The sequence below is a fragment of the Sorex fumeus genome, unplaced genomic scaffold (assembly GCF_029834395.1).
Source record: "Sorex fumeus unplaced genomic scaffold, SorFum_2.1 ptg000003l, whole genome shotgun sequence".
Taxonomy (NCBI): domain Eukaryota; kingdom Metazoa; phylum Chordata; class Mammalia; order Eulipotyphla; family Soricidae; genus Sorex; species Sorex fumeus.
In genome coordinates, this window is record NW_026606060.1 from 34,378,827 (window position 1) to 34,391,634 (window position 12,808).

Here is a 12,808-nt window from a genome sequence, read left to right on the forward strand (position 1 = left end):
ATTATGGAGGTGATTGTGTTTACTGCAAAGAGGATATAGAATTAGAAAATATATAATTAGTTAACTCTTCATAAATTTGTGTTGTATTTTGTTTACTTGAATATATATAAAACAAATCAACTATTCTACTTCTTTTCCAATATGGAGATAGAAGTCTGCACAAACAAAAAAGTTAGAAAAATAATGAGAATACTATACATAAAGACTATAGCAGAATTACATGAGAGTAGTTATATGAATTTATTTCCACTTCATTTTAAATTGGAACTGGAAAGCCTCATGTAACTTCCCATGATGGTGTTTCTGAATAGTCTCAGAAATGAGACATCCTTGTGGATGTATAATGCATTTAGGGAAGAATTACCTGGTCTTCTAGCTACTGAACTGAATCATACTATCAATATTCCAGAATTCTCATTATACCTTCAATTATTTTATCTGAATTGTTTTCTTATGGTTCCAGTTTGGTCCTCAATGCATTAAATTCATGGAAAAAAAATCTCATGAAACCTTGCAAAAAATAGAAAAGATAGGTTTCACAACAATTTTTATTTAAAATAAATATTACTCCTTAATGTTCTATTTACTTCTTCACAATAGTGGAGCAGCTATTTGACACATAATACTTTTTAAGCTATATTTCCTTTCTTTTTATGCCAGCATTTTCCTTTAAGCAGGTAGGAAGGAAGATTGTAAAGAGAAAGAAAAATTAAAATAGTAAAGATTGTTGGAACATAGATATAACCACAGCTCGTACTAATTCTATTCTTCCCAGTTTAATATTAATATGATGTTGCCCTTTTGATTATCTGAATTGGGAAAGAGAAAGCAAGTATGTTTCCTTTTAACAATTTTGTTTCCTGAAATTTCCTAAAACTGAGATATACCATCAATTCTAAACATGCAAAGACTATTGCTATAATAGTTCTCAATTTACCCCACCATTTTCCTTCTTTGATATTATGTAGTTATCCTTTTCCAGGAATTTTCTTTTATACCAATGGAACTTGGCAAATAGAAAGTAACAAGCATTAATAAGTAATGAAAAGTTAATGGGTTTTGGTGAAATAAAAATATATATTGCTAAGAAACTTATAATAGTTATAAGGAGTTTGTGATCTTAAATGCCCTCTATGATCCTGAAAATGCACTGCTGTTAGCAGTCAAATCAAAGGATGGGTTTTTGGAGCAACAAAAAAAATTTAATATCAATCATTTCTTCTTTTCCTCTGGTAGACCATGATAAAAGCAATGCCTTTGAAATCTTGAGGCATTAGTCCTTATGCCCTCTGTAATTTTTCCTCTTTGTTCAACATGTCTGAGGCCTTGATCTCTGCCACCTGCTTATTCTCACACTGCAATGCTCCACCTTTCATTTGTACCCGGGTCACCTTCTATTCAGGTGTGCAGCCTCTCTGTCTTACCTCTGAACTAAAGCAGCTTTGAAAAGCCATGAATCTACCAAGACCAAGGGAAGAAAAGTACAGGGAACTTCACTTAAAATCAACCATAGTATTTTTCAGATAAAATTTAACAGGAGTCTTTATGGATTTGTTGGTTCATCTTTGAGAATAGTTGTCAAAAGCTGTACAGAATACTCATTGCTTTCTTTCTAACTTCATGGCAGGGAATATCATATGCTAACTGTTGTGATCAGGCAAAATATAGAGAAATTCAGACAAACAGGAAGATTAAAATTGTTTAAGAATAATAGTTAAAAGCAATGAAAATTGTTTAAATTATCTTTTAAATGGACTCATTTTGTCTAAACTAGGCAAGAGTTTTATGAAGTGAGCACAACAATTTTGCTGCATATTATCACTCCACAATTTTGCTGCAGATTAACATTTAGGATGATAGCACAGCAGTAGGGTGTTTTCCTTGCAAGTGGCTGGTCCGGCCAACCCAGGTTCGATTCCTCCACCCCTCTCAGAGAGCCCGGCAAGCTACCAAGAGTATCTCACCCTTACGGCAAAGCCTGGCAAGCTCTCCATGACATATTCGATATGCCAAACACAATAACAAGTCTCACAATGAAGACGTTACTGGGCCCGCTTGAGCAAATTGATGAACAATGGGAGGACAGTGTTTGGACAGACAATAAAGACATATATAAGATCTCAAATGATCATTTACAGGTTCATTAATTTATGCAAAAATTAATTGAAATATGATAGCTAATTTAGTTTTTTTTTTGGGGGGGGTGGATTGCTTGTTTGTTTTGGGACCATACCTCGTAGTGCTTAAGATTTACTCATGGCTCTGCACTCATGGATCACTACTGGCAGTGTTTATAATTTCATATGGGTATTGAGGATCCAACCCAGCGAGGGTGCATTCAGGGAAAGCACCTACATGTTACATTATTGCTCCAGGCCCAAATTCATTTTTTATAATACAAATGTAATAGCAACTACCTATAAATTAGATAACAAAAATGATAAATAAATGAAGCAGTTAAAATCCTAACGTGTAAGAAGGTAGTGGATTATTCCATATGGTATTGATCTGCTAGAAACTCAAGAGAGTTTTTATTATTTTTTTGTAGAAAAATTTTATGTATCCATTTATTTCCCTTTTGTGTACTTAGAAGTCTTAGGTTTCTTAAAGTAATTCTTCCTTTAAAAAGAAAACTAAGGTAGTATCTGGAGAGATAATTCATCAGATAGGGTAATTGATTTGCACATAGTTGACCCAAATTTCATTCCCAACACAACATATGTTCCCCAGATTCCCACCAGAAATGATCCCTGAACAAAGAGCCAGGAGTAATTCCTGAGCAACTCCAGGTGTGGCCTTAAAACCAAACCAAACAAAAGAGAGGGGGAATCCAGATGTTTATTAACAAAAGTATATATCTTGGGATACTATTTCACACTTCTTCAAATTATGTTTCATCACATCTATTACCACATACCAATATCCCTACACCAACAGTAGGCAATGCCTACATTTGTTCAATCCTCTGCTTTTTCTTCAATTGTCAGTCTCAGTAGTAGATTCCAAAAACAGATTTTTTAAATGTAATATATTTGAATCACATTTTCTCTTTGCATAGCAACTAAGCACACTAGCCTTAAAAAGAAAAATAATGACAAAATAATGTCTGATTCAGAGAATTTTTATTTGATATCAAATAAAAATTTAATCTTTTCTTCTCTACTCACCAAATAGAGGGAGGACAGATTGTCAGACAGACAGACTCACAAACTAGTATAAGTATAAAGTGGTAGAAAATAAGCAGGAGAATAAAGGAATAGAGGAATAAAATATAAGCCCACTTATAATGTTGTGACTTTTTACCACTTAACTATAATTTCATTTGTTTAGCAAAATAACAGTCCAATTTAACATTTATTTTTGTTCTGTAATAAATAACAAACAAAGCATAGTATCAACCTGTAGAGTACCGTGTAGATTCTATTACATTTTTGTCTCTATAAAGGATTTAATATCTCAATTATTTCATAGTAGTATTTATATTTTCAGTTGTATATTTGTGTTTCCATTTCAGTCATTTTAAAATACATAAACTCAAATATTAATAAATGTTATCACCCTCTCTTGTTTGCTATTCTTATTAATAATGGTTTAGAATATTTTTAAAATTAATTTTAAACATCATGGTTTATTTCGGTGTCACAATCTTCCATTTCGTGGTCATGTTTAGAGCTACCATTTAGGAAAACATTGGATGAAGTTTCTCCAACTCCATTGGAGTAGTGATCTGTTTCCATGTCTACATCATTACTGGTGAAGTTATTAATCTGCTGTGATCTTGACATATTTATACTGTTCAGTTCTGGTACATTCAAATTAGATGACTGGTGTTTACTGTGACAATATCACTGATGTGCTTTGTTTGACATTACACCATTACTACAACTTTCAAAATCGGAAAAATGTGCAGTATTTCCTTTGCCTGATGCTAAATTATGGATATTCATTCCATGGCTGGGGCTCATACTTGGACTACTAAAAGGTCGAGAACTAACAGGATAACTGTCTTGAGATTTTGGACTTCGGCCTCCCAAACATCGTACTTCACTATCTGTACCATTCACCATTTCTATAAACTGACGTACTTTTAATGTGAAAAGGAGATTAGGATTTCTTTCAAGTAAACTTGGATATAACTGTTGTATTGTTTCAATGGCTTCTCCCATTCTTCCTGCTAGAACCAACTTTTGAATTCTTTGTCTATTCTTAATGGAAGCTAATTCTTCTAGAACAGTCTGGTCTGTAGATCTGGCAAAGGCCTCTGCTGTGGCACAGTACCCGTGATGGACTAAGTAAGATGAAACCATTTTCTGTATCATGGTTTGCCATTCTCCTTCTCGATCTCCGATAGGGAAATGGTCTATCTGAGCCTGGATTTTGGTTTTCCACTCTCGCATGTAGTCCTCTATATCAAACACGAAAGGATGCTGCCCAAAATTGGCATCCACCACTTCTCCTGCCCCCGCGCCTGACTGTCCTCGCCACCAGGGCCCCTTGGAGGGGAGCGGGTTGAGCTTTCCTCCCCCCCTCAACCAGGGCTCCGGCAGCCAAAGACCTCCAGGACCAGCCACCACCATGCTGAGACCACTCTCCACACACATGAAGGTACTGGCAGAGGGACAAAGCCACGCGGGGTCCGGGGCCGAGATCTCTAAGTCTACTCAGATTTGGGCTGAGCATCCACCACCCAGATCCTCCAAATTCCAGTAGGTGGGGGTCACACCCACCAACTGGCCCCCTGGTGCAGTGTAATCCCATCAACGGCCAAGACTCAGAGACTATAAAAACCAGCTCCCGGAACCGCGCGGCCAACATCCTATTATGACATCTTATTATCTCATTCCTACTTTGGACAAACTGGCAGGCTACCAAATGTAGCCTGCCCACACAGCAGAGTCTGGCAAACTCCCTGTGGCGTACCCAATATGCCAAATACCAGTAACAATGATGGGTCTCATTCTCCTAAAGAGCCTTGAATATAATCTCAGGGCTAGGATGAAGGAAATGTTACTGGGGCCTGCTGGAGGCAATCGACGATTAACAGGATGATTTGTGATTTGTGATTTTGTGATGGTTTATATTTCTGTTAATGATTGGTTTTCAATGACCACCACACGAGAGTATTCACTTTGCTCCATCATTGTCAGCATTCCTCCCCTATTCTATTATCTTCTCCCACACACAAAATGTTGAAGGAACTAACTAACTTAGTTCTTAGTTTATGTTGTCTTTGGTTATTTAGTTTATGTTCTTAGTTTTTAGTTTATGTTGCCATTGGGAATTTTTTATTACCCTACTAGGTTCTTATATTCAACATACAAGAGAGATCATTCTGTGCTATTCCTCTCCTTTGGATCAACTTCAATTAACGTGATACTCTGCAGATACATCCAAGTAGCAGCAGCACTTTTTCCATTATTTATATGAGGACAATGAAAGAAAATTGGCTAGAATGTCCAAATAGTTTAAGGAAATAGTTACACATATATTCAGAAGGAAAACAGTTTTCATGATATTAAGTGTGTTTTGCAGAGGAGAGGAGGCAGATTTCCCAAATGATGCTTAAGGAACGTGGGAGTCTCTCCCAATAATACTGAGCCAAATGGGGTCAGCAGTTCAGTGTGATGCAAGCTAAAGCAATGTTATCTATATCCTGTGGCACCAGGAACTTTCACAGCACACTCAACAATATCCTGAGGCATCCTCAGTTATGTCCTTCAATATTCTGGAAGCTCTATGATGCTGGAGATTGAACCAGGGTCAACCCCTTGAACCCTACCCCTCATATTATCACCATAGTTTCTAGTAAGTGGATGTGATATGGTTTTTGGAGTAGCTCAATAAAACACCAATATTTGTGAAAAATTAAACGTTTTATTGAAGAAGAATCCACATAAATTTTATCTCTATTAGGTCAGGTTCACATCAATGTTGAATTTGATCAGGCAAACATGAGACTATCACATAGTCCTTGAACATTATTTAGATTGATCTCCAGCAAAACAGAAGAATTTATAATCAGACCATTATAATGATGATTTTGCTAAACTATGCCAGTAGGAAATTGGACAGGTCATTTAACTTACCTTCGTTTTAAATTATATGAATAACCTAAAACACAACACAATAACATTATTATAGATATTATAAAGCACAAACAATAACATTATTAGAAGGGAACACATTTCTAGATGGTGATTTATGCTACGTATATTATACAAGTAAGACAGACATTACTAATAATTGTAGGTATTCCAGTAATTCCCTTATTTTTAGGGTAGTGGGGGGCATGCTGGTGTTGTCCCAGGGCTATGCCTGCAGCTGTGTTCAGGAAGACTCCCACTGGTGCTTGATGGACTAGTCACTGGGTGTAATAAAATAGCCAGGGTTCTTGAATGCATCCATTCAAGGCATGCACTCCAGACTTAAGCTAAATCTGAAGGTGAGCCTGAGTTTCGTTAGTAGCTCATCTAATGGGCCAAAGAGTTAGTATGGGAGGTCAGTAGTTATCAAAGACAATACTGGGTTGATCCCCAACATTATGTTTTTCTGAACATCACCAGGGGTCACTCCTCAGCACAGAGACAAAAATTAACCCCTGAACACCAGAAGGTATAGTTCAAAATCCACCCTACTCCAAGGAAAGAAAGGAGGGAGTGAGGGAGGTAGGGAAGAAGGAAGGAAGGAAGGAAGGAAGGAAGGAAGGAAGGAAGGAAGGAAGGAAGGAAGGAAGGAAGAAGGAAGGGAGAGAGGGAGGGAGGGAGGGAGGGAGGTAAGGAGGGAGGGAGGGAGGGAGGGAGGGAGGGAGGGAGGGAGGGAGGGAGGGAGGGAAGAAAGGACCTCAAAGAAGATTTAGTTTTTCTTATCTTTTTTAATTTGGTTCTCTCTTGAACAAGAGAGGAAAACATACAATATTCAACAGACACTTAAGCTGCATGCCCTTATGCTCTTAGTGTCTGTGAAAGTCTGTGACATCTTCCATTTGAATTTTTATAAAATCAAATAAAAAAATAATTGGCTTTTTAAAAACTACCACTTTATTTTCTATTGCTATTGAGTACATAAAAGTGATCTTCTAATATAAACTCCCCAAGTTCTGATTCTGTGAGCTTGCTCTTCTTAAATATAGTTTTGCTCTCCAACTCAGTGTAATTTTTACCTCTAACCTAAGGTTGGAATGCAGAGTTGTATCATTTTCTTAGAGGGAGAAAGTAACCAGGAAGAAAGAGATATGGCATAGTAGCAAAATAAATGCTTATACAATGCTGGGCTTAAGTGATAAGCTGTGAGTATGGTGGTGCGTATGCTATACATGTGTACTAGCAATGAGAGATAAGCAGTGCTGTGTTGTACTACTCCAGGTTTCGAAGATAAGTGTGCTCAGGGTTTGAGCACAGAAGTAGAATCTGTGCATAGACAAATGTAGCAATTGTTAAATGGGAATAGGAAACAATTTAATTTCAGCTAGTCAAGGGAGAAAATACCATAGCACATGATGGACTAAAGTTGTTTCGACACTAAGATACCTGAATAAATATATTCATTGTCTTGAGTTGCGTTGTCCCTGTGTAGTTTAATGTTACCTGGAGGATTAGATAGATCACATACTAAAGTGGCAACTGATATGACACTCCCTAAAAGACACGCCTCATGATAATACTTGCAATACTTAAAAAACACAAGTTTTTTTTATAATAAAATTCAGACTTCTTGAGAAGTCACATCATGACCTCAAGGCTTCTCTGAAAACATCTATAGTTTTACTCTATTTGTGTGTGCATAGTTTTTACTATATAAATATATATATATATATATATATATTCCATACACACGTACACACACACACACACACACACATACAGTTCTCACAGTAGTATATTTATAAACCAATCATCTTTACTGGTTCCACATCCAATTTCATAACAGCTTAAAAGATTTAATCAGCTAAGTATAAAAGCATAATTCTGCCCATTGTATCCAAGACATTCTATATGATACATTTGTACATTTCTAACCCTCCTGTGAGTAGCTGGGAAAAAAAGGAGTATGGCCTTATTTGTTCAATAACATTTGGTACATAGAACACAAAATTCCTAAAAGCTAAAATTTATGCTAAAAATTATTAATGAATAAGAAAATAAATATTCTTTGTTGTAAATAAACAAACTTTATTGAAATCATACAATAAATTGCTAATTATATTATGATTTGGCAATATATCTCTTATAAAAATTTAGAACATTTTGGTGCTGTGGAGATAGTACAGCAGGAAGGGCACTAGCCTTGAATGCTGCTGAACTGGGTTCCAACGTTGGCACCCATATGGTCTTCTAAGCCTGCCAGGAGTGATTCCTGGCATAGGAATTAGCCCTGAGCAAAGCTGAGTGTGGTCTCTCAAATAAAATCATTTAAAAAATTCATTAAATATAGGCCACATGTCAAAATAATCTTTTTCCTTACAATGCATAAAATAAACATTGGAATTTTTACTTTATTTCCTGAATTCATCTCACAACCATACATTTTTGTAATTTAAAATAAGAAACGGAAATTAGAAACTGTAATTTTAGGTTTAATTTCTGAAAGAAATGCAATGGTAATTTTTAAGAAGCTGACAACAGCCATCTAAATTCTGGGATTGTAGCAAGCTCTATTTTTTAACTGAATCACCATGAGATACACAGTTACAAAGTTGTTCATGATTGGGTTTCAGTCATACAATATTTTCACACCCATCCTTCCACTAATGAATATTTCCCACCATGCATGTCCCCAGTTTCCCTCATACTATCATACCTAATTGGTCTCTATAGCAGACACCTCTTTCTCTTCCTCTTCCTCTTCCTCTTCCTCTTCCTCTTCCTCTTTCTCTTTCTCTTTGTCTCTCTCTGTCTCTCTCTCCTCTCTCTCTCCCACCCATTCTCCAGACTCCCCCTCTTTCTCTCTCCTTTTGGTCATTCATGCTTTGGAGCTATTTTTTAGAAAATACTATTTTGTTCACTTAGAAGAAACATTGATGGTTTTTTTAAATTACTCTAAGGAGAAAATAGATTGAAGAGTAAAAAAATGCAATTAATTTGTTCAGTGAAATAATAAAAAAAGAGGTCCCTTTTACATAATGATAGAATTGCTAAATTTTCAACTGGTCACTTGTCTGATTTACATGAAAATACGCATTCTCTTCTGTAATGTCAGTAAGGATTGCAGGGTAACACATACACTAAAAATTCATGTAGTTGTCCTTAAAAGACGGCTTTCCACAATTCTTCCCCCTTCTTTCATGCCTTCATTTTATTTCTTAGCATATGAGATAATGATTGGAAACTATTTTCATATAAACAATTTTATTGATGACCTTTCTTAAACATGATTCTAATATACAACTCTGCTTTGTAGGAGGATATTCCTAGAAATGGAATACATGTTTTATGCATTAGACCAATGAATTCAAATTGCAGTCTGGAAAGAGTGCAGCAAAAAATAATCACAGAGAAAATAGATGACTATTCCTATCCTAGATATTGTAAATGTCCCTATTAACTTTCAAGTTTGAAAATCTGCTAATTTCTAGATAAAAATATTTCACTAATATTTTATAATCATTTACTTATTACACCCCAATTCATTCATAACCATGCCATTTATAATTTTTCTTAACCTAAAGAACTATAAACTGTCCTTTCTATTAACTTAATATATTTTCTTAAGACTGTGTATTTTAAATTCTAATTCTCTGTCATTAAATATAAAAATATGTTTTTCAACTAAAATTTGTTTTTAATCCTTATTAAGACGTGTTTCAAGGTGCTGGAGAGATAACGCAGCATGTTGCACACAGGCAGCCCAGACTTTATCTGTGGCACCCAAGATGCTCCCCTAAGTCCGCTAAGAGTGATTCCTGAGTGAAGAGTCAGGAGTAATCCCTGAGCACTGCTGATTGTTACCAAAAAAAAAAAAATAAGGATATGTTTGAAGATAAAAATTCTGTTGTCTATTAAAACATTTATATGAGAACATTATTTGGAGGACTGACCTATTTAGGACAAGGAAAAACAAGGTATCAAAGGATCAAAGGGAGAGATGGGGTGAAAAAATACAGTGAAGGATGGAAGGTAGGAAGAATGGAAGGTAGGAGGCAGGGGACTCTGACACATTGATGGTGTAGATTTGTGATCTGTCTGAATCACAGATAATAGGAAGAAAACAGAAAATAAGAAGATCCACACTACAATAAAAAAGGTCCTCGAGCCGGCCCAGTAACGCCTCCATTGGAGACGTTGTTGTTACTGTGTTTGGCATATCGAATACGTCACGGGGAGCTTGCCAGGCTCTGCCGTGCGGGCGAGATACTCTCGGTAGCTTGCTGGGCGCTCCGAGAGGGGCGGAGGAATGAAACTCGGGTTGGCCATGTTGGCTGCGTGCAAGGCAAACGCCCTACCGCTGTGCTATCGTAACCAAACTTAAATGTCATGTCAAGGAGACAGGCTGGTGTTGAGAGGGAAAGAGGGAACATTGGTGGAAAGAATTTGACACTGGTGATTATATTAGTGCTCGAGTATTGTGTGCCTGAAACTCAAATATAAGTAACTTTTAAAATATGATGCCTTAACATTTTTTAAAAGATTCTTACATTTAATTATGGCTACACACAGCAAGTAGACAAAATGCCTACATAGGCTTTAAATTTAGTAAACTAGTCTAATTTGTATTTAAATCACCTTCCTTAACTTCCACACAGTTTAACAGAATCAAGAACTATTTTAGCAGTTGGCATTCACATTGCCTAACTAGTCAAAGAAATTCTAAACCAGGCAGACAAAATTATGACTCAGTTTATTTTATAAGGAAATGTCTAAAATAGTCCTCTAAGTAACATACTGTTTAGAGAGTTCTCTCACAGGATAATATATTTCCCCTTTGGGTAAGTAACCCCTTTATTAGGGTAATAAAATCACTGAACTAAGCAAACATTTCACATATCAAAACACTTTACTCTTCAAACCGTTGCCTTAATGTGTCCATCAATCTTAAACACTTCTATCATGAACTTCTCCCAATCCTAAAAAATATTTCCACGTTAATGAGCTTAGACATTCTTAATGCCAGATCTCTAAATATTATGAATAATGTGGTTATGACAGCCTCAAACTACACTCATTTTAAAGCAGTACCAAAAATTTAGGTGACTAGGTAAAGTTGTCTTAGTATAGTAGGCATAGTTGGTTGCAGACTTGGCTTAGACTAAATGATGGTCAATTGGCAGTTTATTTGGTGTGAGCTTTGGAGAGTTAGACATACAGTTAAGTTCTTTTCTGGAAGTTGAGACTGTGTGACTCAGTTTCTCTATTTACTTTTCTTTCCCTCTAGACATTCCTTGAAATTGACTAGTCTTTGAGTTCATCTATAAGACATTTTTATTTTAACTTACTAGAAAATCCAATCTTAAGAAATATTTTCATTTTCTTTTCACTTTGTCTTCTTTTCATTCCTGACTTTAGAACACATTTAGGGCAAGTTCAGTTGCTTTAGATCATGTTGGATTGGTACTGTGGTTAGGTGGGTGGAGGAGTCATGAAGAGGAAAGAGACCTACTATTTTCTAAAACAAGGTTTTAATAAAATTATATCCCCAATTAGCTTGAATGCTAAAAATGAAACTTTCTCTTTCTGTATCTTACTAAGATTGCCAAATATGCCTTTCAAAATATTGGCAAAAGTATTGAGAAGAGAATGGAAGCTCTATCTGATATATTTGGTGATATTTCGATTTCATAGATCCCATAACTCTGAATCACTGGGTACTCACTGAGGGAGGCGCTGCTGACTCTACCATATTCTACAAATTGAATTTTTTTTCTATTATACATTAAAGCTTACCTCACAGTCAGTCATCAACTCTGATTGCAATTTAGTGTTTCAGCAAAGAAAATAATCTGGATTACAGCAATGAATAGAATTCATAACTTGGTCAAAATATTAAGTTTTGGGCCTGGAGCGATAGTACAGTGGGTAGGGTGTTTGCCTTGCACGTGACTGACCCGAGTTCAATTCCCAGCATGCCATATGGTCCCCTGAGCACCTCCAGGAGTTCCTGAGTGCATGATCCAGGAGTAACCCCTGTGCATCACTGGTGTGACCCAAAAAGCAAAAAAAAAAAAAATTAAGTTTTAAAATATATTAGATAAATTTATACAGATTTTCCTAAATTGTACTGACATGTATGTATTCTATTTGAAGAAAATATTTTGAGTTTTCTTTCATTTTATTGACTATATTCAGCATTTTATGTGAAAATATAAGTTTTATGCTGTACTGTCACATCCAGATATTAAAGAAATATTGGTATTCTTTACATAATATATATATGTTCACACACATATATGTATATATACATACTTACATATGTATAAGTGGTTCTGGAGACTGCTCTCCTGTCAGCTGTATGTAACACCTAGTCTCTAGGGTAGTACTATAGCTCAGCTAGTACTAAAACTCAGGCCCCAGCATATAATTTTGTTTATTGGGACCACACCCAGTAGTGCTCAGGACTAATCCCTTGCTCTGTGCTCAGTAATAACTCCTGACTGGGTTTGAGGAACAATATAGTGTGCTGGGGATTGAACTGTGGTGGGTCTCAAGAGCCCTATCCACTGTACTATCTCTCTGGCCAGCCCTAATTTCTTTTGATATAGATATCTATTTTAGAGACTATTCATTACATTTTGTTTGTTTGTTTTTGGGCCATACGTAACTGTGCTCAGGGACTCTTGCTTTTGCACTAGGGGATCATTCCTGGCAGTCGTCAGGGG

The 12,808-nt window shown here is 36.0% G+C and overlaps 1 pseudogene; it reads right to left on the reverse strand.

Annotated features, from left to right (window-relative positions):
• Positions 1-3,614: 3,614 nt before the first annotated feature.
• The window catches only part of LOC130028612 (ran-binding protein 9-like), an 86,024-nt pseudogene continuing 76,830 nt past the window's right edge, over positions 3,615-12,808 (reverse strand).